This window comes from Panthera pardus, unplaced genomic scaffold (genome assembly GCF_024362965.1).
Source record: "Panthera pardus isolate Hobbes unplaced genomic scaffold, ASM2436296v1 HiC_scaffold_25, whole genome shotgun sequence".
In the NCBI taxonomy this organism is placed as follows: Eukaryota; Metazoa; Chordata; class Mammalia; order Carnivora; family Felidae; genus Panthera; species Panthera pardus.
In genome coordinates, this window is record NW_026526821.1 from 42,893,921 (window position 1) to 42,919,553 (window position 25,633).

General features: G+C 48.3%; 2 protein-coding genes across 5 annotated transcripts in view; one reads left to right on the forward strand and one right to left on the reverse strand.

Annotated features, from left to right (window-relative positions):
- Positions 1-12,543, reverse strand: part of RRBP1 (ribosome binding protein 1) — a 64,054-nt gene extending 51,511 nt beyond the window's left edge. For all 3 annotated transcript variants that reach the window (XM_053890452.1, XM_053890453.1, XM_053890451.1), the window contains exon 1: positions 12,437-12,543. The gene's annotated coding sequence lies outside the window, so the exon portion shown is untranslated. The remainder of the gene's footprint in view (positions 1-12,436) is intronic.
- Positions 12,544-20,254: 7,711 nt separating this feature from the next.
- BANF2 (BANF family member 2) overlaps positions 20,255-25,633 on the forward strand; it is a 50,281-nt gene continuing 44,902 nt past the window's right edge. The window contains exons 1-3 of one of the 2 annotated variants that reach the window (XM_019462466.2): positions 20,255-20,422; positions 22,011-22,176; positions 24,614-24,735. The gene's annotated coding sequence lies outside the window, so the exon portion shown is untranslated. The remainder of the gene's footprint in view (positions 20,423-22,010; positions 22,177-24,613; positions 24,736-25,633) is intronic. The other variant, XM_019462462.2, reaches the window with a different exon arrangement.

Here is a 25,633-nt window from a genome sequence, read left to right on the forward strand (position 1 = left end):
TTTAAGCTGAATTAAACTTTGATCGTTATGAAGTGCCCTTTCTCTGTACAACACTTTCAGTGAGTGTTAACGTCTCTTTTATATACCAGTAATACAACACCAGTTTTCTTGTTTTTTTGTTTTGTATTAAGTAATCTCTACACCAAACATGGTGCTCAAACTCATGACCCCGAGATCAAGAGTCCCTTGCTCTACGGACTGAGCCTGCCGACTGCCTCAACACCAGTTTTCTTTTAGTAGAATTTCTATAATGTATCTTCTTCTATCTTTTTATTTTCAACCTGTCTTCTGTAAACAGCACAAGAGTGGACTTTAAAAAATCCAGTATATCTTTATGTTTTAACTGCAGTATTTAATCAATGTATATTAGATATGAATGCTGATATATTTGAGTTTAACTCCGTAATCTTATTTTGTGCTAGTTTTCCACCTGTCCGCTCTTCTTTTTGTTTCTAAGTCATACCATTTTCCCCCTCTACTACTTTAGAATATACTGTTTCTATTCTTTAGTAATTACCTTTAAAAAAGAACATGGCAGGGTTCGCCAAGTTCAAAGTTAAATGAGCTTACCCCTTCCACTAGCTCTATTACTCCTTTTGTCTTCAGTGTTACTGTTTTCAGTATTTAATCCTATCCTTTTCTCAGTCATCCCCACCCCACACCACATGTTACTATTATTCTTCCACATTTGTTTAGAGTGGCCCAAATATTTACCACCTTCTTTATCCTTCCTTGCTTGTACAGCTTACTCTTTCTATTTGGCATGACTTGCCTTCCAAGAACATCCTCCAGAATTTCCTTCGGTGAGGGCCTGTCAGTAATTACCTGTCTTAGTTTTCTTTGTCTTAAAAGTTATCTTGAGTTTTTGATTTTTGTTTTTCCTTTGGTTCCTGTATCATTACACTCTACATATGGGTGTTTTTTCCTTTTTTGGATGAGTGGCTCATCTATTCTTTAAAACCCTCAGACATCATCTTGTCCAATACTGGCTCTGGCCCATGATCACTCACCTCTCCTGGAACCCCAATTAAACACACTTCTACCCTCCCCAATTCTTAATTGGTCTTACAAATTATTCATTTGGTCCTCTAAGATGAAATCTGTATATTTTCTTCTGCTTTATCTTTCAGTTCACTTATTCTCTTCAGTCTGTTGGTTTTTTTATTATTTTTTTTTTGTTTTATTTATTTTTGAAAGAGAGTGCAAATGGGGGAGGGGCAGAGAGAGAGAGGGCCACACAGACTCCAAAGAAGGTTCCTGGCTCTGAGCTGTCAGCACAGAGCCCAATGCAGGGCTTGAACTCATGAACTGCAAGATCATGACTTGAGCTGAAGTCGGACCCTTAACCGACTGAGCCATCCAGACGCCCCTAGGTTTTTAATTACAATTATTGAGCTGCTCATATCTAGAAGTGGTAACCTGATTCCTTTTCCAAATTTGCCAGGTTGTTTTATAGTTTCCTTTCCCTGTAGGTATTTTTGATCTTGTCTATTACTTTAAGTATAGTGAGAGGCATTGTTCAAAATCTGAGTCAACCCCTCTACTGTCTCATATTTTCACGAATCTGTTTCTGCTGGTCCTCTTTCATACTGCTCTGCATTCTTTGTGCATTTACTTATTCTTAACCAGGAACTGCTCACTTCGTTGTGAAACTTACACATGGGGATTCACTAAGCCTGGAATAAAGGGGCGGTCCTTCAAAGATCTGCTCATCTGTTCACTTGCAGGATGGCCCAGAAGGACAGTCTTCGTCGACTCTGAAATAAAGAACTTTAAAATTGGCTGGAGAATTTCCTCCCACTTAGGTCACGGGATCCGCATGAGGAACCACTCGTGAGAACGAGTCCTCAGGAGGGGAATGGGCTTATTTCTGGCTCGCCTTCACCCTGACGGTGTAGCAGTCCTCCGTGGTTGCAGTTCTGAGGGGTAGGGTCCTCCATCATACTGCCTCCTGTGCCCAGAGATGCCATCAAAATTCAGCGGTTGCTCCCTTTGCCAAATGCCCTCGGGGCCGTGTTTGCTGTCCAAGGCTACTCCTTTCACCGAGGTTTTGGCCTCCTATCTTCTAAGAATAAACAATCTAAGTGTCCATCGTTAGGTGAATGGATAAAAAAAAGATGTGGTCTATTTTACACACACACACACACACACACACACACACATTCCTCAGGCAAAGAAAAGGATGAAATCTTGCCATTTGTGACCACATGGATGCACCTTGAGGATATTATGCTGAATGAAGTAAGTCAGACAAAGAAAGCCAAATACCACATGATTTCACTTGTAAGTCATAATCTAAAAAACAGAAACAAACTGAACTAAACCCAGATTTCAGCTATGAAGAACAGAGTGGTGGTTACCAGAGAGGAGGGAGGCTGGGAGTGGGAGGAGGTGAAATGGGTGAAGTTTGAACCAAGAGGTACAAACTTCTAGTTATAAAATAAATGTCAGGGGGATGTAATACACAGCATGGGGAATACAGTCAATAATACGGTATTAACTTTGCATGGTGACAGATGGTAACTAAACTTATCGTGGCGATCAGTTCCCAACGTATACAAATCACTACTGTACACAACAGAATATTGTAGATTATACTTAAATAAAAAAGAGTATTTTTCAAGCCATTCCCTGCTTTTCAGAAGATGCTTATTGTTGGCTGTGTAGCACCTGCCCTGCCCCACCCCATTCATTAGACTGGTCCATCCCACCCAGTCCACCCCATCGCCAGAGCACAGTGGCCCCTCACTTCTCTGGGCTACTGACTCTTGGCACTGTTGGACCAAAAGACATTGCCATTTGGCACCCCTCGCCAAATGAAATCCCAGCCAATCAAGCTCTTAAAAGAAAAATGAGATCATCCCTGCTGCAGGACAGGAGGGCTGGTTGTGCCAGGGAGACTTCCAAATCCAGCTCTGGACAGACATCCAACCCCCAGAAGAGGGGCGCCTGCAGGGTGTCCTTCCACCACCAACTGGGGCCCTGGCCAAGGATTCTCCAAGGTGGGAGGGTTTTCAGGTTAGAAATGCGTGGTCAGGGCTCAAATGACTTCTGGTACTCGACTGCTGGCTCCTTTGTTTTTAAGAAATCCACTCAATACTCCAACACTCATTACATTACCTGGGGGCGTGGATCTGATAAAGAAATCAATCCCCGGATCAGGGCTCTCCCTTCATTTAACTGCTAAGAAGAGTTGCTGCCTTTCCACTCAGATTTGTGGTTAAGAGCACTTGCTCATGGGCAACAAAACCTGACCCTCTTCCACAAGCCTTTTGCAAAGGCCCACCACGTATTAACGAATTTCCTGGCCAGGCGCTCCCATCTCTGTGACCAAGGGGAAGTATGGGATGAGTGAGTTATTTCTTAGGAATTGCAAACTTCATTCTGGTTCCTTTTTAAAATCAGCCATTGTATCATATGTCCCCAGCCCTCCTGTACTGCTGGTGGGAGTAGAAATGAGTACCTGCACCTTGGGAAGAAGTCTGGCCTCTCCTCTAAAGGTGAGGATATGCCTCCCTGTGGCTCATAATCCCACTCCTAGGTACAGACCTGATGGCCATGTAGATAAGCGGTCACCACAATGAGGGGCAGGACTTTATACTTCGTAATATAACATCTCCTATATTATAAGCCCCCAATCAGAAACTGTCCAAGTACCCATGCAGAATGAAATGGGCACTGGTGATGGACTCACAAGCCGGAGTACTACACAACAATGACAATGAGCTACGAGGCCGACAGCACAGATGACTCCCACACACAACATCAAATGAAAGACCCAAGAGAGCACGGGCTGGGCTTTGTGATTCCATTTACCTGGAGTTCAAATTCGATGGAGCAAATCTGCGTGCCAGAAACCAGCAGCGCAGCTACCCCTGGGGACAGGCAGCAGCTGGAGAGGGCAGAAGAGGAACGTGTGGGGGGATAATATTTCCTGATCTGCTGGTTAAACAGGGTGATCAGTTTGTGGCAGTTTAAAACTGGGCAGTGGACTCACAACAGAGCACTTTTCTGTGTAGGTACTTTGCATTACTAAAGAGTTAAAAATATATATGCCCACTCTGGTAGGAAAAACTCTATCACCCGGAACTTGAAGGAGGAGCATCCTCAGTGCCTGGAGTATCTGTGACACAGTAGCTGCTGCCACCTCCCAGACCTCTCATGGGCGTGGCCACGTTGCTCCCACCAAAGAGGTGGGTAGCTGGGGTGGGGGGAGGGGGGAGCAGGAAGGCAGTCACCTCACAGTCTGTGGCCACGCCTACTGTGCTGGCCGCCAGACAGCATTGAGTGAAAAATCAATCCGTTCAGGGGTGCCGGGGTGGCTCAGTCGGTTAAGTGTCTGACTCTTGGTTTCGGCTCAGGTTGTGATCTCGTGGTTCGTGAGTTCGAACCCCACATCGGGCTCTCTGCTGTCAGCACACAGCCCACTTCAGATCCTCTGTCCTCCTCTCTCTCTGTTCTCCCCTGCTCATGCGCACATTCTCTCTCAAAAATAAACATTGAAAAAATGCAAAAATAAATAAATACACACATACGTAAATACATAAAATAAAACTGTTCAGAATAAGGCTCCAACTTAATAAGCTCCCAACTTAACAGGGAAGCAACTTAACACAGAAAACGGTGCCTGGGCTTCGGAGCCGTGGCTATAGTTGACCTTTTCAATGTCCGCTGACACATCACTGTAAGATTTCGTTAAAGGTGTCAATAATTCATTTATTCTTCAGCACTGACCCCTTCGTTTCCTCAATCACTGTGATTGCTACTAAATTCCAAAAATTACTTGTTTTTTTCCCCCTTCCTTACTACAAACATCTAGAACTCAGAAAGAAATTAAAGTGTATTGCACAGAAAGAAGACTACATCGAATTCCTACTCAGGATGAGCCTTAATTGAAAAGAAAACAGTTTTGATGGAGTTGAGTGGTACATTCTAACCACTGAATGAGAAGTTCCAGAAAAACATCCCACCTGGGCTTAGGGCAGAACAAGCGTCTCCACCGTCCCAGGTCAAACAAATAGGCCAGATGTGCCCATCAAAAAGGGAGAGGAATCGGGGCACCTGGGTGGCTCAGTCGGTTAAGCGTCTGACTTTGGCTCAGGTCATGATCTCACATTTGTGAGCTCCAGTGGCATGTCAGTTGGCACAGAGCCCACCTCAGGTCCTCTACCCTTCCCTCTCTGCCCCTCCCTCACTTACATGCTCTCTTTCAAAACTAAACAAAAATGAAAGAAAGAAAGAAAGAAAGAAAGAAAGAAAGAAAGAAAGAAAGAAAGAAAGAAAAAGGAAGAGAGGAAGGAAGGAAGGAAGGAAGGAAGGAAGGAAGGAAGGAAGGGAGGGCAAGGAATCCAGGATCTACTTTTCATGTCTCTGCCAAGAAGCAAAGCAGAAGAGCTGGGGGAGAAACAAAAGGATGGGGGTAAACCTGGGACGGACTCTTACCAACCAGACCACCTGCCTGGACCATCTTCTCCCACCTCCCCTGGTTTCCACACGCAAGTGCTCAAGGAGAGTAACCTCCATGCGGGAGGTAGCAGGTTAACCTCATCAGTTCCTGTACTCCTCGAAGTCTGACTAAAAGAGAGAATAAAATGCCAACTACAAGAAAAGAATTTTCCTCCTACCACTAAGGAACACTCTTGCTCACTAAACACAAAATCCACCTCTTCTCAGAGCAGAACCGTCACATTGTTCAAAGCAAAAATAACATTTTCTTTCCTGGTGAGCGTGTGGTCGCTGATACACTCAGTTACTCCCTGAAGCCCCACCAATGCTCATCAGCCACAGAAGGAAATCAAGGGTGCTTGCTGTGGATTCTCCTCCAGGAACTGCGGAGCAGCTGGGAAGGACCCAGAGCTGGTGAGGCACCCTGACATGGATGGGGGGCTATGAAGGGACAGGGAGGACTGAGATTAATATAACTGGCCTGGGGGTACCTGGGTGGCGTCCAACTTCAGCTCAGGTCCTGATCTCACAGTTCGTGGGTTTGAGCCTTGTGTTGGGCTCTGTCTTGATGGCTCAGAGTCTGGAGGCTGCTGCAGATTCTGTTTTTTCCCTTCTCTCTGCCCCTCCCCTACTTGCTCTCTCTCAAAAAATAAACATTAAAATATATATATATATATATATATATATATATATATATATATATATAATGTAATATATATAATGTGTACATATAACTGGCCTGGAAGCTTATGACACCTGGGAGAAAGCCAATGCCCAGGCCTTCCACTTAGGGTCACTTCAAACCCCTGGACTCTGTGAGCAGAGCAGGATCATCCCCATTCCAAAGTGTTCCTCCATGAATGTTACTGTCAACCTCTCAACTGCAGCCAGGCTGGAGGGAATCCAAAAATCACTTGGCTCTATAATATGTTTTTGTGTTTTATATCTGATGCTCTAGGAATCCTGACTACTTCAGGCTAAACAATAATACATTCCTAGAACACAAGCACTAGAAAATCCTCTCCCCATTAGCTTGGCAAGGATGGGCATCCACTGTGTGCCAGCCACTGTTCCAGGCATTAGGGATACCAAGGGGAAAGAAAGCAGACAGATCCCAGCATTGGCAGAGCAGACAAAGTCAGTCCCACATGCAGCATGTCTGGCTGATGATAATGAAGGGAAAGAAATACAGAGAAGCAGGCCAGGGAGCAGAGGCGAGGGTGGGGATCACTAGGGGCTGTCACTTTAAGTAGGGAAGAAGATGGGGGAGAGCAAGCCCTGTGGCCTTCTAAGAAACAGCGGCCAGCTGCGTGGACAGCAACAGCACATACAAAGGCCCTGAGGCAAAAGCATACAGATTAATAGGCCGATGTGACTGGAGCAGAGGACACAGGCAATGGCAGGAGTGAAGCCACAGTGAAAGCGGGGCCCTTGGAGGCCACTGTGAAGACTCTGGCCAAGGAGGGTCTCAAGCAGAGAAGTGCTAAGAAGGCAGGGGGTGAGAGCTAGTGAAGTAATCTAATCCACAGAAGAGAGGGGTCTGGACCAGGGTAGTGCCAGTGGAAGAGGGGAGAATGGTTGCATTCCTGCTCTGTTTTGAACGTGGAGGTTTGCCGCTGTACAAGATACAAGAACCAGAAAGCAAATAATTAAGGATAAACCGAAGTTTGTGGCCTGAGAGATGGAGCCATCTGGCCTAGCTTCGTTTTACATGAAGAGGCAATGAAAGCCCAGGGAGGACAAAGTCATGTCCAAGCTCACATAGCTTGTTTCTAGGACCAGAACCCCAACTAGCACTTCTCCCTCTGCCCCAAACTGCAGCTCAGTGGGAGACAGTAGTGACCACTCAGGTCACACCCGGATGCCCTCCAACTCCTCTATGCTCTCAGACGCCGCAGCAGACAGTGCCCCCTCGGAGACCACCGATACTAAGCACGGAATGTAAACCAGGGTAGGAATGCTGGTGAATGAACCACGAACCAGAGAGGATGACCACAGCCCCTGCCTGCCATGCAAGAGAACATACCTGCTGTGCTCACACACTCCCATTCTCCCAAAAGAACTCCCAAATCTAGACTTTAATGAAGAAATTCTCCTTTAGAAGGCGGCTCAGCTGTTTAACAACATGAGGTTGGCCGAACAAATCTCATATGCAGGCCAAGTTCAGCCCACACAGGGCACCATCCTGGAACCAGTCCCAAGACAGCCTAAAACAGACCTGGTTCACTCACACCTTGACCAGGGTTAGGGCATGGAATTAAAGGTTTCAGTTTAAGATGGACTTTTAGTCCAACTTTTCAGCCAGCAGATGACATTCATTATTCCTATAAATAGCTGATAACTTCTAAACCAACCTCAGTGGACCTCCTCTCCCACCGAAAAGAGAATATGCAGCTGCCCATCATTCTGGGTTCTTTGTTAACTTTGGCTTTACCTTATTCTCTGTGGAGTACTAAGATAAGCCCCTTAGAACAGCCAAGAATTCAAAAAGTCTTCCCAAATACCGTCCAATGATTCTTTCGAAGTTATACAGAGAACAGAGTCCTGCAAATGACCCAGGAAACAATTTATGCCAGCCAACTATGAAAACACCAATACACTGCTAGTGTAAGGTTCAGGGACCAGCAGCTGTTCCAATCTTGCCAAAATAATCGAACTCAGATGCAATACTTTGCTCACAAATCAAAGTTGCTCCCATTGCTAGACAGTGGGAGATACGCCACTCAAGGCACTTAAACATATTAGATGTGTCCGGTTTTTACCTGTGGGAGTCCGGTTGCCAGTTTCAGGAGACTCATCAGAATTTGTCTGCCCAAGAAAACAACCTTCTAGGAAGTCCCTGAGTTAATTTTCTATAATGCTGGATGGCCCTCTTGCCCACGCTCTCACTTAGAATTAAATATTAACTTTCCCTACAAGCCATATGCTGTCTGCCCAATACCCATTTGGCTTGGTTTGACCATTTTGATGCTGTTGATAATAGGTAAGAACTTCCCCAGGGCAGGGCCACTATCTGTTCTGCTCCCCCACCCACTTTTTTTTCTTGGTATGCAATTTACAATGCACACAAGGAGGCAGGAATAAACGTTTTCTAAAGGCGATTAGGGTGAAGCCCATGAACTGCCACTAAGTCAACCGTTTTTAACGTATAAAATGGGGCATTTTATGTGGTTCAACATAATATTCCTAAATGATCAAGAACAGAGACTTGAATGTTTAAAGAATTCCAGCTACCTGGAACTCTTAAAAAGAAAAAAAAAAAAAAAAAAAAAAAAAGAATTCCAGCTATCTCCAGACCAGCATTGCCCAGGAGAACTCTCTATGATAATGGAAATGATCTAAATCTGCACTGCAAATGTGTGGCTACTAAGCATTTGAAATACAGCTAGTGTGACTAAGCCATATTTTACTGGCCTCATTGTAACTGTCTTCAGCTTAAACAACTCTATGCAGCTACTGTATTGGACAACACAGTTGTAGACGACAGTTTTTTGTTTTTTGTTTTTTTTGTTTTGTTTTTTAAGTTTATTTATTTTGAGAGAGAAAGAGAGGGAGGGAGAGGGAGAGAGAGAGAGAGAGAGAGAGAGAGAGAGAAATCCCACCAGAGGAGGGGCAGAGAGAGGGGGACAGGGGATCCAATGAGGGCTCTGTGCTGACAGCAGAGTGCTCGGTGTGGGGCTCAAACTCCCAAACCGTAAGATCATGACCTGAGCTGAAGTTGGACGCTCTACCGACTGAGCCACTCAGATGCCCCTAGATGACAGTTTCTTTGCACGAGAAACAGGTCTCACTCATTTATATTTAATGTTTGAAGGCCCAGCATGCAGGAGACACTGCATAAAGAAATGAAAAATACCTTTTTGCACTGATCACATTTTCAACTGGCTGTCTACCTTTCTTCCTCTGAAGCTCTTAATTCCAATCTTCTAGATCCATGTCTTCCCTTGAGTAGTTACTATCCCAGTAAATGTGGAATTACAGGACCCTGTGGGTGAACATTCAGAAGGCCACGCCCACACTGCCCAGGAACTGGGCAACAGGAACTGGCCTGACAGCCACCTGACCTGCTGGACCTCCACATTTCCAGCAGTAGAATGGGAACAACACCTTTTCTATGGAATGAGGTTGTGCAAGGCCTAGGTACACACTGAAGTTGTGGACTCTATTACTAAACAGTAAACCTTAAAAACCAAACTGGGCTCAGCTTGAGTTGTCCAATAAAGTAGTTGGATAACTGAGAGAATATTGACAGGTATGGCCGTCTACCAGTCAACATTCAACATGTTACAGGCCAGGCCTTAACTACAGTAGACCCAGGATGTACAGATGGATAGCACAGACTCTTCCTCTGTAGTTCGGACTGACCGTTATTTTTTCCCTCCTGAAGCAAGATTTTAGGGCAGAAAACTCTGCTATCTGGAAAGAACTTTTGAGTCCCTGCCTATGTGTCATTCATTAGCTAAAGTTCCCAGAGATAAAAGAACAATGAGTCTGGGGTCCTGACACTTTTAAAAGGTGTCCTTGTTACATACATAGTAAGCCAATATTCCAGTTAAATCATTCCCATTCAACCACTTAGACAGAATTTGGTACTGTATAATTATTGCAGCCTGTTGACTCTTCAGCAAAGAGCTTAATTGCTCAAATGTGACTCAATGACTTGGATTTATCTAAAACTCTCCCATCACCAAAAAAAAATATTCATACACCAAGGTACCACTCTAACTTCTAAACTCTTTATAGATGTTGAGAGGCTGATTCCTAACTACAAAAGAAAGGAGTCCTGTTATAGCAGAGTGCTTATGGCTCTCCCCACTGGCCGTCCTCTGCTTCCAAACCCCAAGACGCCTCACTTGTCCCCATCCCAGCCGCCCTGCAGGCCACGTCTGCATTGCTCCACGTTAAGGGAAAACTTAGCCTAGTAGGAGGTATGCCCCCACTTTTCCTCCTTTGCTTAAATAGAGAAGGAAGTGGTACCTCCAGGACCTTAGAATCGGAAGCTTCTTTTCTGGAAGGGAAACAGGTTGGCAGCCCCTGGTGGAGCTGACCTTTAGAAAGTTCATGAAGTAATTGAGACATCACCACCATAGGCAGCATGCTGCAGGATCACCAGGACCTCTCTGGTGTCAGATTAAGAGGAAGTTAAGAGCACACACAGAAGGAAAGTGTAAGGAGGCAGGCAGAGACAGTAGGAGAAGGCTCCCCAACTGTGTAGAGCTGGCATAAAATGTGCAGCTGTCCCTCCTAAGACTACGAGAAAGAAGACCCAGGTCTCTAGAAACACTCAGCAGCCAGAGTTCTAAAGAGGTATCTAGCCTAGGATGTGAGGTCCTAGTGGGCCCACTTCCTCAACCTCCAAAATATACCATCCAGATGCCCCCAGCCAGCACAATAAGCAAACAGTGGTGGGAGGCTCCCAAGCACCCTTTAAAGTTTCATTTCCTTGGTGCTTCCCAGTCTCTGCTGACCTCCGACCTCCAGGAGTATTGCCAAACTGCCGTCTGTTTGCACAAGGTCCTAATTTTTCCCAGCACTTGTGGGGGAGGCTCCTCTGACCATGCGGTGAGAGAGTAGGTGGTATCTCTCCAGGCTACAGATAAGGAAACCCAGGTTCGGAGAGGTTAAGGGGCTTGCGCAGGGGGTCTGTAAGAGAGGCATCGGTTGGACCCTGGGACTTATGCGAGCCTTCGGTCTGTGGCAGGCGGGCTGGAGTCAGCCCCAGACTCCACCTCCCTCTGGTGCCCCACAAGCCCCTAAAAACTCATCCGAGCATTAACAGGCAACACTTGTTGGCTATTCCTTACGCGTGCTGGGTCTTCACAGCTTTTCTCTTAAGTAGAAATGATAAGCAACCCCGTTTTTCAGAGGGGAAAGCGGGACACCCGAAGTGAGGCAGCTTGGCCCTGGTCACCCTCAGAGCTTCAGGGATTTCAAAAGCCCACTCCCTTAACCGTTATACCACAATAAGCTACCATTTATGGTCTGTAAGCTGGGGAAGGGTCCCTGACGCTTCCCGGACGCCCTACTGGAAGCGCGGACCCCAGCCCGTCTTCCCTGCCCCAGGGCGCGGACTGGGGAACCCGGCGGGCTGGGGCGAGCGCCAGGCCGGGTGCCCGCTTCCGCCCGGGCATGGCACCGCCGGGCCATTCATCGTGGCGCGGGCGGGGCGGACCGGGCAGGGCCCGGGTGGTCCCGTCACCCCGCTGGGCGCCCTCGCGCCGGGCTCCGCGCGGCCCGGCCGGGAAAACGGTGCCCCTAGCCCCGCCGCCAGGGGGAGCAGGGAGCCGCCGCCCGACTCCGGGAAGTTGCCATCGCGGCCGCTCGGGAGTCCGGACCCCGGACGGCCACGGTGCTCTCACGGCGTCCCCTGCAGCCCCGCGTCCCGGGCCCGCCCTGTCGGGGGCCGCCCGCCCCCCGGAAGCGCCTCCAGGCCGCAGCCCGCAGGCGGGCGTGCTGGGCCCGCGGGCCCCCCATTCAATCCCGCCCTCCTCCCCCCCGACCGGCCCCCGCCGCCTTCCGCCCGCCCCCCCCACCCCTCCAGCCCGGACTCCAGCCCGGCAACGTCATCCGGCCGCTTCCCGAAACTTAACCCCTTCCTCCGCCAGCTGTGCGCAGCCCCGCCCCACCGCCAACTTTCTTCGCCCAACTTCGGAGCGTGCGGGCCGGCCCGACGGCCCGCAAGGAGGGAGGGGTCGCCACGTCGTGCCGCCAGGCCGCCGCAGGTCCCCTCCGACCGCTTAGGGGCGTGGGGTCCACGCCGCGGGGCGCGCTCCGCCGCCGCCCCTGCACCGGGTTCGCCCGGAACACGCCCCCCCAGGGCCCGACCCGACCCCGAAGGTCGGTGGCCGCGGCGACGGCCGGCGGCGGGCGGCGCCGCCGGGGGAGGGGCCGCCAAGGAGACGTGTCACTCGCGGCGCGGCCGGCCCCGGCGCCCCGACGGCCCGGCCCGCGCGCCGCCACCGCCGCTGCAGGGCCCTGCCAAGTTTCTTACCTGCAGCCGGAGACGCGGGAGGGAGAGCGAAAGGGCAGGAGCCGCCGCCGCCGCGGAACCGGGAGAGAAGCCCGCTGAGCCTCCGCCGAGAAGCCGCCCCCAAGCAGCTGCAGGCACCACGACCCCGACGCCGTCCGCCCCGTCCGCCGTCCGCTCTGGCCGCTCGCTGGCTGCGTGCGCGCGTGTGGAGTCGTGGCACTTTCTGCCTCGGAGCTGGCGAACGGCCCCCTCCGCCGGGATCGCCGCCTCCTGCCTTCCCCACCCGGGCCAGCCATTCATCGAGCCGCCTTTCCCCATTGGCCCTTGCCCCGCCACTCCGCGGGTCACTGGCCAGTCAGAGCGCGGGCGGCCGAGCCGCGGCGGCGGCCATTGGGCGAAGAGGAGGGTCTCCGCCTCGGCCAATGGGAGAGGGGAGGAGCTGCGGGGAGCCGCGGGGGGCGGGGCCAGGGAGGGGCGGGGTCGTGCGGTGCGGCGCTCGGCCCTGCGCGGGGGCGGGGCGGGGCCGAAACGCCCCGCCAAAGCGGGAGGGGGCGCCGGTAGGTCCCGCCCACCCCAGGCCCGCGGCGCCGCTCGCAGTCTCTGCCTTGGGGCGGGCGCTGCCCAGGCAGCCTGCAGAAGGTGCGAATACAGGGGATGCCGGGCCTGAGCCCCTGGATCTCGACAGGCTGAGGTGGCGGTGGGTGTCACCCTGAACGCGGTTGCGCAACCCGCCAACAGCAGAGAGGAATGCCTTATTTAAACCCACTGAATCCCACTCCCCCCCGCCCCCCAGCAGCGGCTCCACCGGGCCCAGGGTGTGAGGACAAGTTCGGCTGGGGGTCAACCCCGAGAGGACAAGTTCTAATCTTCAAAGAGATGGCATTCAGTACTGGAAAGGATTTTCTTGAGCAAATGGAGGAATTGGGATTGAAAGGCCAGAAGGTGCACAAGGAATCCAAGGTGGATGTGATTGCACCCATTTTTAGGGGTGGTGCAATTGAGTACAGTCTAATAGAGTTACTGGTACAAAGCACAACTGGCAGAGCAATAAATATAACCCACCCTATGGCGTTTGGCTCCATGTAAGGAAGAGGGTGAGGGGGTCTGACCCAAGCAAACTCACCCATTTCCCTGAAAACTGAACAAATAGTACTTCTTCATTATGTAGTTTCCTCCCCTCAATACAAGCCAACACTGTCTCTTCATAACCAAATAAGTCTTTCAATTAAGATAATTTTAGGCCTGGTTTTTAACCATTATATCAGGGTCTTTTAAGGCCAACTCTGAATGTGAGCCAAAGCCAGCTTCTTTCAAATTAAGGTCTCCAAAAACCCAAAAGGGCTGCTGCAGCCTAATCTCCACACCACTTCCCTGGCCCCTGAGGCTGCAGAGTCCTGTTCCTAATATATGTTTGTTGGGCAATTTCACATTACCCCTTGCTCTGTCACTGGTGCGGTACTAGCTGTTGTTAGAAAGATGTGAAAAATACAAGCTATGGTAAGGGACTAGAGGGGCGGAGTTGAAATTAAACCGTTCATTCCTATTTTTAATCTCAGCAGTTCCTTAACACATTAATGATTAATCAAAGGGAATTAACCTGGATTAACTTTCAACACTCAGTCTGTTTCCAGCGGTGAGCCCCCGCTTGAAATAAAAGTCAAGAATCTCAGCCTCTGGCCAGCATATCAAGTAGTTCTTTTTTTTTTTTTTTTTTTAAGTTTATTTATTTATTTTGAGAGAGAGAACGAGAGCATGAGTGGGGCAGAGGCAGAGAGGCAGAGAGAGGATCCCAAGCAGGCTTCGAGATGTCAGCGCAGAGCCCAACATGGGGCTCGCTCTCATGACTGTGAGATCATGACCTGAGCTGAAATCAAGAGTCGGATGTTTAAGTGACTGAGCCACCCAGGTGCCCCACATCAGCTAGTTCTAATTGACCATGGGTAAACCGGTTAACTTTTCTGAACATGGATGTATCCCTCTAGGGCAATCTGAGTTTTAGAGAAGAAAGTCACTCATTGTTCATTCATTCATTCATTCGTTCATGCATTCATTGGTGTTTGTTGAATGCCTGGTATTCACTACCAGGCTGGGCATAGCCTAGAGTGACATGCAGACCAGGTGAAGGCTCAACTGCCCCTGAGGGCCTTGCTGTGGGTTTAGGTTTTCCCAGAAGCAGATCCTGACATGGATTCAAGTGACTCACTTGGCGGTAATCACAGGACACATTGGTAGAGAAGTAGAATGGGAGAGAGCTGTGTCAGGCAAGTAGCACAATATCAGGCTAGTGACTGGTATGGGCAACCAGGGCTCAGAATCGCTGGGCATGCCGGGACACTGTGTGGCACATGTCCCAGAGACGTCCTACCTGCAGGATGAGGAGGTGTGTTATTTACCCACCACTCCCACTCCTCGTTGATTGAGGGCTTCTTCTGGGAGGACTTTAACTGGTCTCATGCCCCAGAGAAAAGCCTTCTGGCAGAAAAAGGCAGCCGCTTGCAACAAGAAGCCCTTGGCAGAAGGATGCGTGTGCCTGGAGGGTGTGGAGAGGTCACAGTAGTGTCTTCTTTGCAACTGTGATGCTGAGCCTGACACAGCACCTACACAGAGTAGAGGCTCAGTAAACACATGTTCCATAAATATGTCAAGTGAATTACAGGATTGCAAAGGATTACAGGATTCCTAGGGGTGAGGGGTACTTCCCCAAAAGGGGCTCTGTGTTCCCTCCCATAATCTGACATTTGGTTTGGCTTCAACCCAGTGTATGTTTCAATATGGAGAGGTGGCCTGGCCTGAGCCTTTGCCTGTCCTCCCTCCCTGCTCCTTGTCCTCCCTCCACCAGGTTCTGTTAGGGCCAGGGCAGCCCCCACGCCCCACTGCCCCTGCTGCCTGGCCTAGCCTGACTCTCACCACGTGCCCGCGGAGCCCCCCAGCCTTGGTCCTGCTCAGCGTCATCAGCGTGTCTTGATCTTGCGCTCTCCCATGGTGTGTCTGGGGAAAACAGGAACCACCCCAGGATTAGGTGGATGGGGGTGCCTGTGTAGAGCCGGAGGGGCTTCCCTCAGGCTCAGGGCCCCTGGCCCTGCTGTGTCTTCTATCGCAGGCTCATATCTGCCAAATCACACAGCCTTCCATGGCAGCAGAGAGACCCCGTGGCACACTGCAGCCTCCAGGTCCTGTCTGCTCAGTGCCGGGCACGAGGCTAGAGCCTGGGAAACAGGTCTCTGCCATCCCCCTGGATGATAGTCCAATGAGGGGCTGTCACGGTAAAAGGGCCAGAGAGAGAGGCCCGAGGTGATGGAGGGCCCTCAGGCAGGGGCGCTAACCTAGACTGAGGAGAGCAGAGGGGGTGACAGCAGAAGCTTGAAAGAGAAGTGGCAGTTACCTAGCCCAGAGAGTGGGTGAAGGGTGCACCTGGTGAGAGAGGAGCAAGGACAAAGGCCTGGTGACCCAAGCTGGCATGATGCAGTAGGAGCAACTCTGAGTTGTTTTGTTTTGCCAGAACCCCCAAGACTTGCAGAAGACCGTAAGAAGAGACGAGTCTCAAAGTGTGATCATAACGAGCACCAAGAGAACCATTTTGGGTGATGTCAATGGTCCGTATCTTGGTGATAGTGATGGTCACATGATCAAATCACCCTCTCTTGAAAGGGTGAAGTTGGTTTGTAAGGAAATTGTATTTCGATCAACCTGACTCAAAAAGAGGGCGTATTGGGTTTTCGTTGTGTGTTAAAAACAAATAGAACATTCTTCATAGGAAACCCTAAATATACAAGAGTAATTACCTGGTATGGCCTATGAACTCATGGCTGTGCTTTGCTTTCTATTACTAAATTGCAAATATTATTTTAAATGAGTAGAAAGATGAGAATATCTTACAGTGTAAAAAGAGCTTTTGCTTTATCGACATCTATGAAAGGATGATAAATGACAAACAGAATTAAATGTTATGTGGGAAAAAGTCATTGTGACAATATGTAACATTTTTACATCTTGTCATGTGCCAGACATTATTTGAGATGCCCTACATATAGGTAAAAATATTTAATAACCCTCAGAATAATTCAATAAAGAGGTACAGTTATTATCTCCATTTCATTAATTTTTTTAATGTTTATTTATTTTTGAGAGTGATACAGAGTGCAAGCCAGGAAAGGGCAGAGAGAGAGGGAGACACAGAATCTGAAGCAGGCTCCAGGCTCCGAGCTGTCAGCACAGAGCCCAACGTGGGGTTCGAACTCATGACCTGAGCCGAAGTCAGATGCTTAACTGACTGAGCCACCCAGGTGCCCCTTTTTTATCTCCATTTTAGAGATGAGGAAACTGAGGCACAGAGAGGTTAGATAACCTGCCCAGTGTCACAGGGCTAATCAGAAGAGGAGTGTTTGGCTCAGGGCACATGCACGTAACTCCTGCATTTGGTGTCAGATACCGGAAGGCGTGCTGTACCTATGTGTGGAGGGGGTAACTCTGACCTTCAGTGGTGGTGACTCAGGGGAAGGTTTGTGATCAATGACAGCAGACATCACTCCCTTGGCACTCTCTTTCCCGTGATAGTGATGATCAGCTTGGTTGGGGACCCACTAGGTTGAGGAACCGTTGTGATAGCTCCAGAGATGAGGGTTTAGGAATGGGACAGTGGTAGGAGCGGGGGATGCAATGATCCTTTGGGAGGGGTGATTAGGAGGTGAAATAGGTGAGGGTTGGTGACCATGGGGTGAGGGACAGAGATTTGCCACTTGTAAGCCACTGTTCCTGGCCTGAGTGACACCACTGTGTCCAGGAGAATGGACACATAAGGGACAGGAACTGAAGAGGCTATTATATGTTTATTGACATGTGGAGTTTGAGGAGGCTGAGGGAAGTCCAGGTGGAGACACTGTTTCTGTGGGCGTGAAGCCCAGGTGCTGAGGCCAGTGTGGGTAACACACACCGAAACCCAAGTACATGAGTGGGGGTTCAAACCTTAAGGACGGAGATGCTCATGTGTGGCATATAGAGCTGGGAGCTGCATGTGGATGGAGACAGGAGAAAGCCAAGACTAGAGTCCTGGACAGAGAATGGAAAACCCACAAAAGAGTCTGTACTGATCAGCTTTTGCTGCATAACAAACCACTCCAAACCTCAATAGCTTTAAAAAAGGCTCAAGTCTTAGATGATCTTGGCTGGCCCATGCCTGGATCTTTGGGTGGGCTGGGGTTCACCTTTAGTTTGGGCTTGACTGGGGCATCTTAGAAGTACTGCTCCACCTGGATCCCTCCCTTCTCCTGGATCAGGGAGGTAAAAGGGGCATTCACCTCAGCAACAGCTGAAGCAAAGGAAAACAAGCAGAAATACACAAGGTCTCTCGAAGGCTTACAACTGTGTCACTTCCACCTTGTCCTATTGCCCAAAGCATGTCACGTCGACAAGCCTAGATTCAACAGGAGGGGAAATATGGCCAGGCGTGAAGAAAGGCACTACCGAGGCAATCTACCACTGAGCCCAAGAAAGATGGCAAGGGTAAATCAGGAGAGGATGGGGGTTTGTGGAAGGGAGAGAGTTTCGAGAAATAAAGAATGGTAAGCACTGTTAAATGCATCCTGGTAATCCAGCAAGATAAAGACTGGACTATGTGTTAAACATGGCAACTCAGGAGTCACCAGGGACCTTGGGGAAATAGTTTTAGAGAAGGAGTGGATGATAAGGTAGCCACCAACTTGTGGAACGTTCAGAGATGAATGACAGTGGGGAGAGACGAAACCATGTGCACCCATCCATCCAACAGATGAATCCAACTCAGTATCTGCTATGTTTCCGTCACTGTTCTAAGTGATGGGGAGACAGCCATGAACAAAGCAATGGGTTTCCTTTCCTAAAGCTCACATTCTAGTGAGAGAAAGTAGACAAGTCAACCAATAAATAAACAAGATGAATTAAAATGGTGCAAAAGGCTATAAGAAAAAGAGAGCAGCATCTAGTGATGGAGAACATGGTCAGAGGAAACCCTCCTGGGGAGGTGATGGTTGAGTTGACACCTAAACATGAGAAAAAGCTGATCTTGTCTTGGAAACGAGGATAAGAAGAATAAGTGAAAAAAAGCCAGGGGTGGCTGGAAGCTTAGCAGGTAGTTCAGGGAACAGGAAGAAGGCTGTATGGCTGGAGCTCCAGGAGGAAGAGAAGAAAGGCAAGGGAAACAGGAAGGTACCTAGGTCCTGCATTCCCTAGGAGGTATTGGGAAGCCAATGGGGGTGGGGAGCTTTAAGCAGGAAAGTCTTGCAATCTGATCCACATTTAAAAGATTACATTAGTGGGGCGCCTGGGTGGCGCAGTCGGTTAAGCGTCCGACTTCAGCCAGGTCACGATCTCACGGTCCGTGAGTTCGAGCCCCGCGTCAGGCTCTGGGCTGATGGCTCAGAGCCTGGAGCCTGTTTCCGATTCTGTGTCTCCCTCTCTCTGTCCCTCCCCCGTTCATGCTCTGTCTCTCTCTGTCCCAAAAAATAAAATAAAAAACGTGGAAAAAAAAAAAAAAAAACAAAACTGTCAGTTATTTAAAAAAAAAAAAAAAAAAAAAAAAGATTACATTAGCATTAGTTAAGTTAGTGGGAATGAGGGATCCCCAGACCAGCTGGTAGGCTTTTGCAAAATTCCAGGCAAGATAAGAATGTTACGCTGGTAAATATTTAACAACTGGCTATGGAGGTAGGGGCTAGAAGGGGCATTTCTAATTTGCAGCAATTGGCAATTTCAATGGTGTCACTACTCCCATCATAGCTGATTTCAAGCTACTGAGTCACTGAACACAAAGGTGGGAAGGAATTTGCAACAATATGCCTTCATATATCACAGAGATAATCTCATAAATTATCTCAAAGATATACGAAATAGTAAAATGTAGTGAAATATTTGGGAAGTGATGATGTTTAGTATTTATTACTTTTGTTTTTCACATAATCTATTTCATTGTAAGTTTATATCATTAAAATTTTGTAACAAGCTTTTTCTTAAGTTTATTTATTTATATTGAGAGAGAGAGAGAGAGCCAGGAAGAGACAGAGAGAGAGGAAGAGAGAGAATCCCAAGCAGGCAGCACAGAGACTGATGCGGGCCTCTATCTCACGAACCACAAGATCATGATGAGCCAAAATAAAGAGTCAAATGCTTAACCGACTGAGCCACCCAGGCGCCCTTTATCATTAAAATTTTTAATAATGGCTGTGTTTAATGAACTGCTTGAAAAATTCTTGAAAATGTAACAATCAGCTGTCGTGAGCCAGTTGGCTTCTCCACACCGTCATCTGGACCAGAGTAGAGGGTGTGTGTGTGTGTGTGTGTGTGTGTGTGTGTGTGTGTAAGAGAGAGAGGGAGACAGAGAGAGAGACCCAACGAGATTTGAAAATATTAGAACAATGAGATATTGTACATGCTCATGTTGACATTTCTGTACACATCTCATTCCTTGTGTGAACTTTGAACTCGTTGGGGTCAGTAGCTCAATCTGATGCATCACGATGCTCCTTGAACACCTAGCCCAATGCCTTGATTCTGCACAAACTCACCCTAGGTTGGGTCTCCCCAGAAGACATTGAGGAAAAGATTTGAGTGAAGGCAGTTTATTTGGAAGGTGATCCTAGGAATCACCAGGAAGGAAGTGGAGAAGTGAGACAGGAAGGGAAGACGGCCAAAGAGCAGTGCGTGGTCAGCACATTTCCTCTGTAGGCAGCTGAAGCCTTAATTCCAGCAGGGAACTCTGGGAGACAGTGTGGACTATGCCTCAGAGTCACCCAAACTGAGAAGCAAGGAAGCTTGGGTACTTATTTACCAGCTCCTATCCACCACTGGTTGAAGGCTACTCCTATTTCCAGCCCACACCACGGATGAAGCCCTGAGAAGAAGGTTGCTGGTGTTTGTGATCAGAGGCTGTTGAGATGCACAGGAATGGCGGACCGGATGTGAGAAGCCACCAACCGTGTCGGTCAGGAACTCCTAAACATTTCTTGAACGAATGAACAAATGAGCGAATGAATGAAGGTAGGGCCCTTTGGGTGCTTTTAAACACAAATTTAAGATTCAGAAGTCTTAAAAGAGAACGCAGCTCCTTCCACTCGATAGGCAGCACATTTCAACTTTTGCAAAAACTAGAGCGGAAGACCTATGATACCCCAGACGATTTAAGTTTTGCAGTAGTGTTACTTAAAGTCAGAGGAATTTTATTATGCACTTAAAGAAAAATCTCTATAGATGGACTAGAATAACTGTCAAAAGAAAAATAGAACTTACACAAAGAAATTAGATGGTAAGTGTGAACCTAAATCACCCATTTTTACGGTTGCTAGTGGTAGTAACAGTTAACTCTGGTAAGAGTGTTTGGTTTTGTGTGGGTGACATTGGAAGGGAGCTTGGAGTTAGGAGTTTTGCAAAAATGAGGACTAACCCACTGGCTGGTTGTGAGCACCCAAAGAAAGCAAGGAGGCGGGGCGGGGGGGTGGGGTGCGGAATAGATGGATGATGTTTATCTGGCACTTGCCTGTTTCTAAAATGCTTTGCAAATGATCCTGACTCGAACCACAGGAGAGACGTGGTGTTATTGTTCCCCTCAGTAGCATGCGTGGCAGGTGACTTCAGAGAAGTGCAGTAGCTCTTCAAGACTTCGCACTTATGACAAAGTTGAATAAGCCTCGGAGACTCCAGAAATGGCATCTTTCCGTAACACACCCCTCTGGGGTCTGGAATCACCCTCCTCGGTCTGCGATGGGAAGTACCAGTCGTGAGTAATGTTTCGTGGCCCTGAGGTCAGCTTGGCAGGGCTAGATGCCTCTCACTGGACATCCTGGGACAAAGCCTGAGAGCCACTGAGTTAGACACACGATGGGGCCTCATTTTTCCAGCCGTGTACACAAAGCATCCTTCACCAGCCTAGCTGGTTAGACATCTTGCCTCTTCTCTGTGATTACCAGCAGTGAGACCTCAGGAGTCCAGAATTTTGCCCCCCACCCCATTCCTGATTTACTTCATTCATTCAATAAATACTTACGGAGCATTACTGCACACGAGAGTCTCTGCTAGGTGCTAAGAATTCAGCAGAGAACCAGACCAATAACACCCTATGCTCCCTGAGCTTAGAGTCTGGTAGAGAGGGGGGCAGGCAATCAATAATTCATTAGACTAACGTTCAGCTTGTGGTAAATGCTCCAAAGTAAACAGAGTGAAATGGTACAGAGGAACCGTGAGAAGACCTGAATGTCTTTTTTTTTTTCTTTCTCTTTCCCATCCATGCTTCTCAGTTTTAGCAAACGTAACTTTCCCAAACTACTGCTTCCATCCTGCCTTCGCCCCCTCAGGAGGCACCACATCAAATCGTTGTTTCTCTGCCAGACTTTCGTGGAATGCCGTAGCCCGCTGGCTGCGACCTTTGCCAAGCTGTGGCTATTCCTATCTGCGCCCACCCTGTGCCTCAGCCCCCAGCAGGCTCTCCCCACTTCTGATTAGTATCTCTCGCTCCCACCTTTCAAGAACTGCCTGTGGCCCCTCATTCCAGAATCAGGTGCTAAGCTTGCCAGGCCTCCTCTTCGTGGAGGTGCAAGATTGGTGCGAACCTGCTTTCTCTCTGTCCTTCCAGAACCCACAGAACCGTTTCCTCCACAAAACCTCTGGCTACAGTCCTCCTCCCCGCCCTCATGTCGAGGCCGCTCTGACACAACTGGGCACCAGAGTTCACTGGCAGAGTCTATGTGCAGGAATCATGACTCTTCGACAATGATAAAAACTTAGAAAAGGCCTATGTCGTACGTTTTTCCTTCTGGATTCCCTGGGATTTCAGTTCTGCAACGAGCTGCTTCAGGTTGGGGAAGTCCTTTCTTTGGTCTTAAGAAAAAACTTTTTTTAATATTTATCCATTTTTTGAGAGAGAGTAAGTAGGGGAGGGGTGGAGAGGGAGGGAGACACAGAATCTGAAGCAGGCCCCAGACTCTGAGCTGTCAGCACAGAGCCAGATGCAGGGCTCGAACCCAAGAACTGCAAGATCATGACCTGAGCCAAAGTCAGATGCTTAACTGACTGAGCCACCCAGGCATCCCTCTTTTGTCGATCTTAAATCACTCCCACGTCACTGTGTACTTACTTTTTAAACCCTTACTCTTCCCAGCTCTAGGGCAGAGCTAAGGCACCCCGCTCAAGACCTGGCATCTGCTAAGTGTTCACAGAGTGCATGTCAGTTGATTAGTAAGTGCCTGGCACTTAAAAATCATTATTCTATACCCTCCTCCAGGTTCTCCCCTCCAGACTTTAAAAGTGTGGGTCCTTGAGCCTTTCTTCCACGTCTTTTCCCAACCACTTAATCATCGCATGGCTCTTCTCAAACTCTGTTAATCAGATTTTTTTTTAAAAAATCATTAGTGAGAATTTTGAAGAAGGTCTTTAACCAGAAGCAGAAAAAAAAAAAAGAAGTATGAGAAATTCAGAAAGAGCCTGCTAGGGCGGTTGAGTTGAGCTCTCTGCTTCGGTTTGGCAGGCCCCCCAACCAGCTCATACATCAAGCCGCCTGTCTTGGCTCAGCACGACCGCCCAGTCTCCACTGATCTGAATGTGCACTGCAGAAAAATTAGATTTGGTGGGATGAGAACATTGCCTGTAACGCCGTTGACATTCCTCTTCAGACTGCTAATGGTCACTGTCGTCAGAAAAAGTCCAGGCCTGGGCAGAAATCAGTTAGCTGGTTTAATTTAGGCAACTTTGGTTTCTTCTTCCAGTGTCATTATACTGGGAGTCCATGGATTCTTTCAGAGTTCTAGGAACTATCTGTGTTGTGTGTGTGTGTGTGTGTGAGTGAGGGAGAGAGAGAGGGAGAGGGAGATGAACTCAGACTAAATCACGCTAAAGTCTTACTGACTTACCATGCAATGTCTCTTTTTATTTTTAAGGTTTATTTTTGAGAGAGAGAGAAAGAGAGCATGAGCAGGGCAGGGGCAGAGAGAGGGAGAGGGAGACACAGAATCCAAAGCAGTCTCCAGGCCCCAAGCTGTCACCACAGGGCCCGATGTGGGGCTCAAACCTATGAACCTCGAGACCACTATCGGAGCTAAAGTTGAATGCTTAACCCACTGAGCCACCCAGGCCCCTCCATGCAATGTCTCTTATTAAATATTTGCACCAAACTGACTCTAAAGACAGGGGAGGGTGAAGGTAGATATTGAGGATGGGCGGGGAGTGGGGATTCCAGGCTCTAAATCATCTGTATTAGGATGTCATTCAGGTATACACAAATAGCCATGTATATATTTTTGCATTCTTCTCCAAAATATATCCACAAAAGCAGATTTTCTAAAAATGAAAATAATTTTACTGTTAGTTTTATCAGAGCAGTATATATGAATACTATACATAGTGCAGATAATATAGGAAAAATATCATGAAAAATATTTAAAAATCACCTGAAGTTCCAACCCCGTAAGGTAATATTTCTTACTTTTTTCCTTCTACACCATTTTCTATTCATAAATACACAAAGTTCATTTTAATATAAGCTTTTAAATTATCTACCATTATATAAAAAGATTCTATGGGGTGCCTGGGTGGCTCAGTCGGTTAAGCGTCTGACTTTGGTTCAGATCATCATCTCACAGCTCGTGAGTTCGAGCCCCACATCAGGGTCTCTGCTGCTGGCTCAGAGCCTGGAACCCACTTTGGATTCTGTGTCTCCATCTCTCTCTCTGCTCCTCCCCTGCTCATGCTCTGTCTCTCTCTCTCAGAAATGAATAAACATTAAAAAAACTAAAAATAAAATGAAAAGATTCTGGCTCTTTATCTGGTGGCATCAGTTCCCGGCACTGGGGATAACCCACCTGTTTTCCAGTTTGGAAAGCAGGACCTCAGGAGTCACCTCTCCAGGAATCATGCACACTTCAGAAGAGGAGGGAAGGAGATGGTAGAAGAACTTTCTAGAAAGTACTGGGTGGGCACTTTAAGGGGAGTGGGGGTGCATTCCTGCCTCTGGTTAAGTCTGCCAGGGCCCTGCCCTGCACTCAGCCAGTGGACAGTGGGTAGCCATCGGTGTGGGCAACACGCAGGGGTCTCTGCAGGCCCGTGAGCACCTTGCAGTGCACTGGTTTTTCCTAAATGACCCACCTACAAACCTACATTAAACTTCCTTGCAAGTGGGCCTCACTCTCCTTCAGCAGAACGCTAAACACGCCAATTCCTAAAGAAGTGTTTTCTTTCTTCCAGGCAAGGAAACTAATGAGCTCCATCTTTGGCATGGATCAGAAAATTCCACCGTGGCGCTGACGGAGCTTATGCCAACACAGAACTTTAAAGAAACCCCACAATGAGAGCTAGGAGGAACAAAGGTAAGGCTGATTGGCCTGAAATCCTTGCTCACAGTCGGGGAAAGAAAAAGGGAAGAGAGAAAGGAACAAAGTACCTGGCTGGGAGAGGTGTGTCCAGTCGGAGGGAGGTGCTTTCCCAAGCCGTTCTCGGAAGCATCCGTCTCCGTGGGCAGCACAATGCCCTCCTTATTCCCCGTGTCCTCACGACACGGTGGCTGACTTGGAGCCTTACCCGGCACAGCGTCAGCGGCAAATGTTCAGACCTGCGGCTGCCGGGCGCATCTTAGCCAGATTCCCTCAGCCACTAGGGTGGGTTTCCACTCTCAGCAGAGGTGGGAACAAGCCGTGTTTGCCTCACAGTCTCTGGTTTTTGGAAAACAGTTGGCAGACTGAACTGAATAAATACGGCATGTCGCCTACTTACCAATAAGTATTTGTTCATTCATTCAGTAAATGATTTTTGAGATAGGGCATGAACAAAACAGACATAGACCCTCTACACAACAAGGTTTGGGATGGGAGGTGGACAATCAGCCTTAAACAAATAAAATAATTTCAGATATTAATACCACAGGGTGACAAGATAGTAAATGACAGCGGGGAGGAGGCTATTTTAGGAAGCTTAGGTAAAGCCTCAAGTGACGTTGCAGCTGAAATCTGAATCACCCAAAGGAACCATCTGCCAGAAGATGTGGGCACAAAAGTCTTCTAGGGAGAGAGAACAGCATGTGCAAAGGCCCTGAAACAGGAACATGTTTGACAATTTCAGGGAATTGAGGAAAAGCTGATGAGGAAGTGGTGGTAATGAGCAAGATGTAAAGGCAGTGACCAGATTTATTATGAGAATCATCACATCTAACATTGTAGAGATAACACATAGTTTGCACAGGGCTTTGAACACACACTATCTCGATTCAAT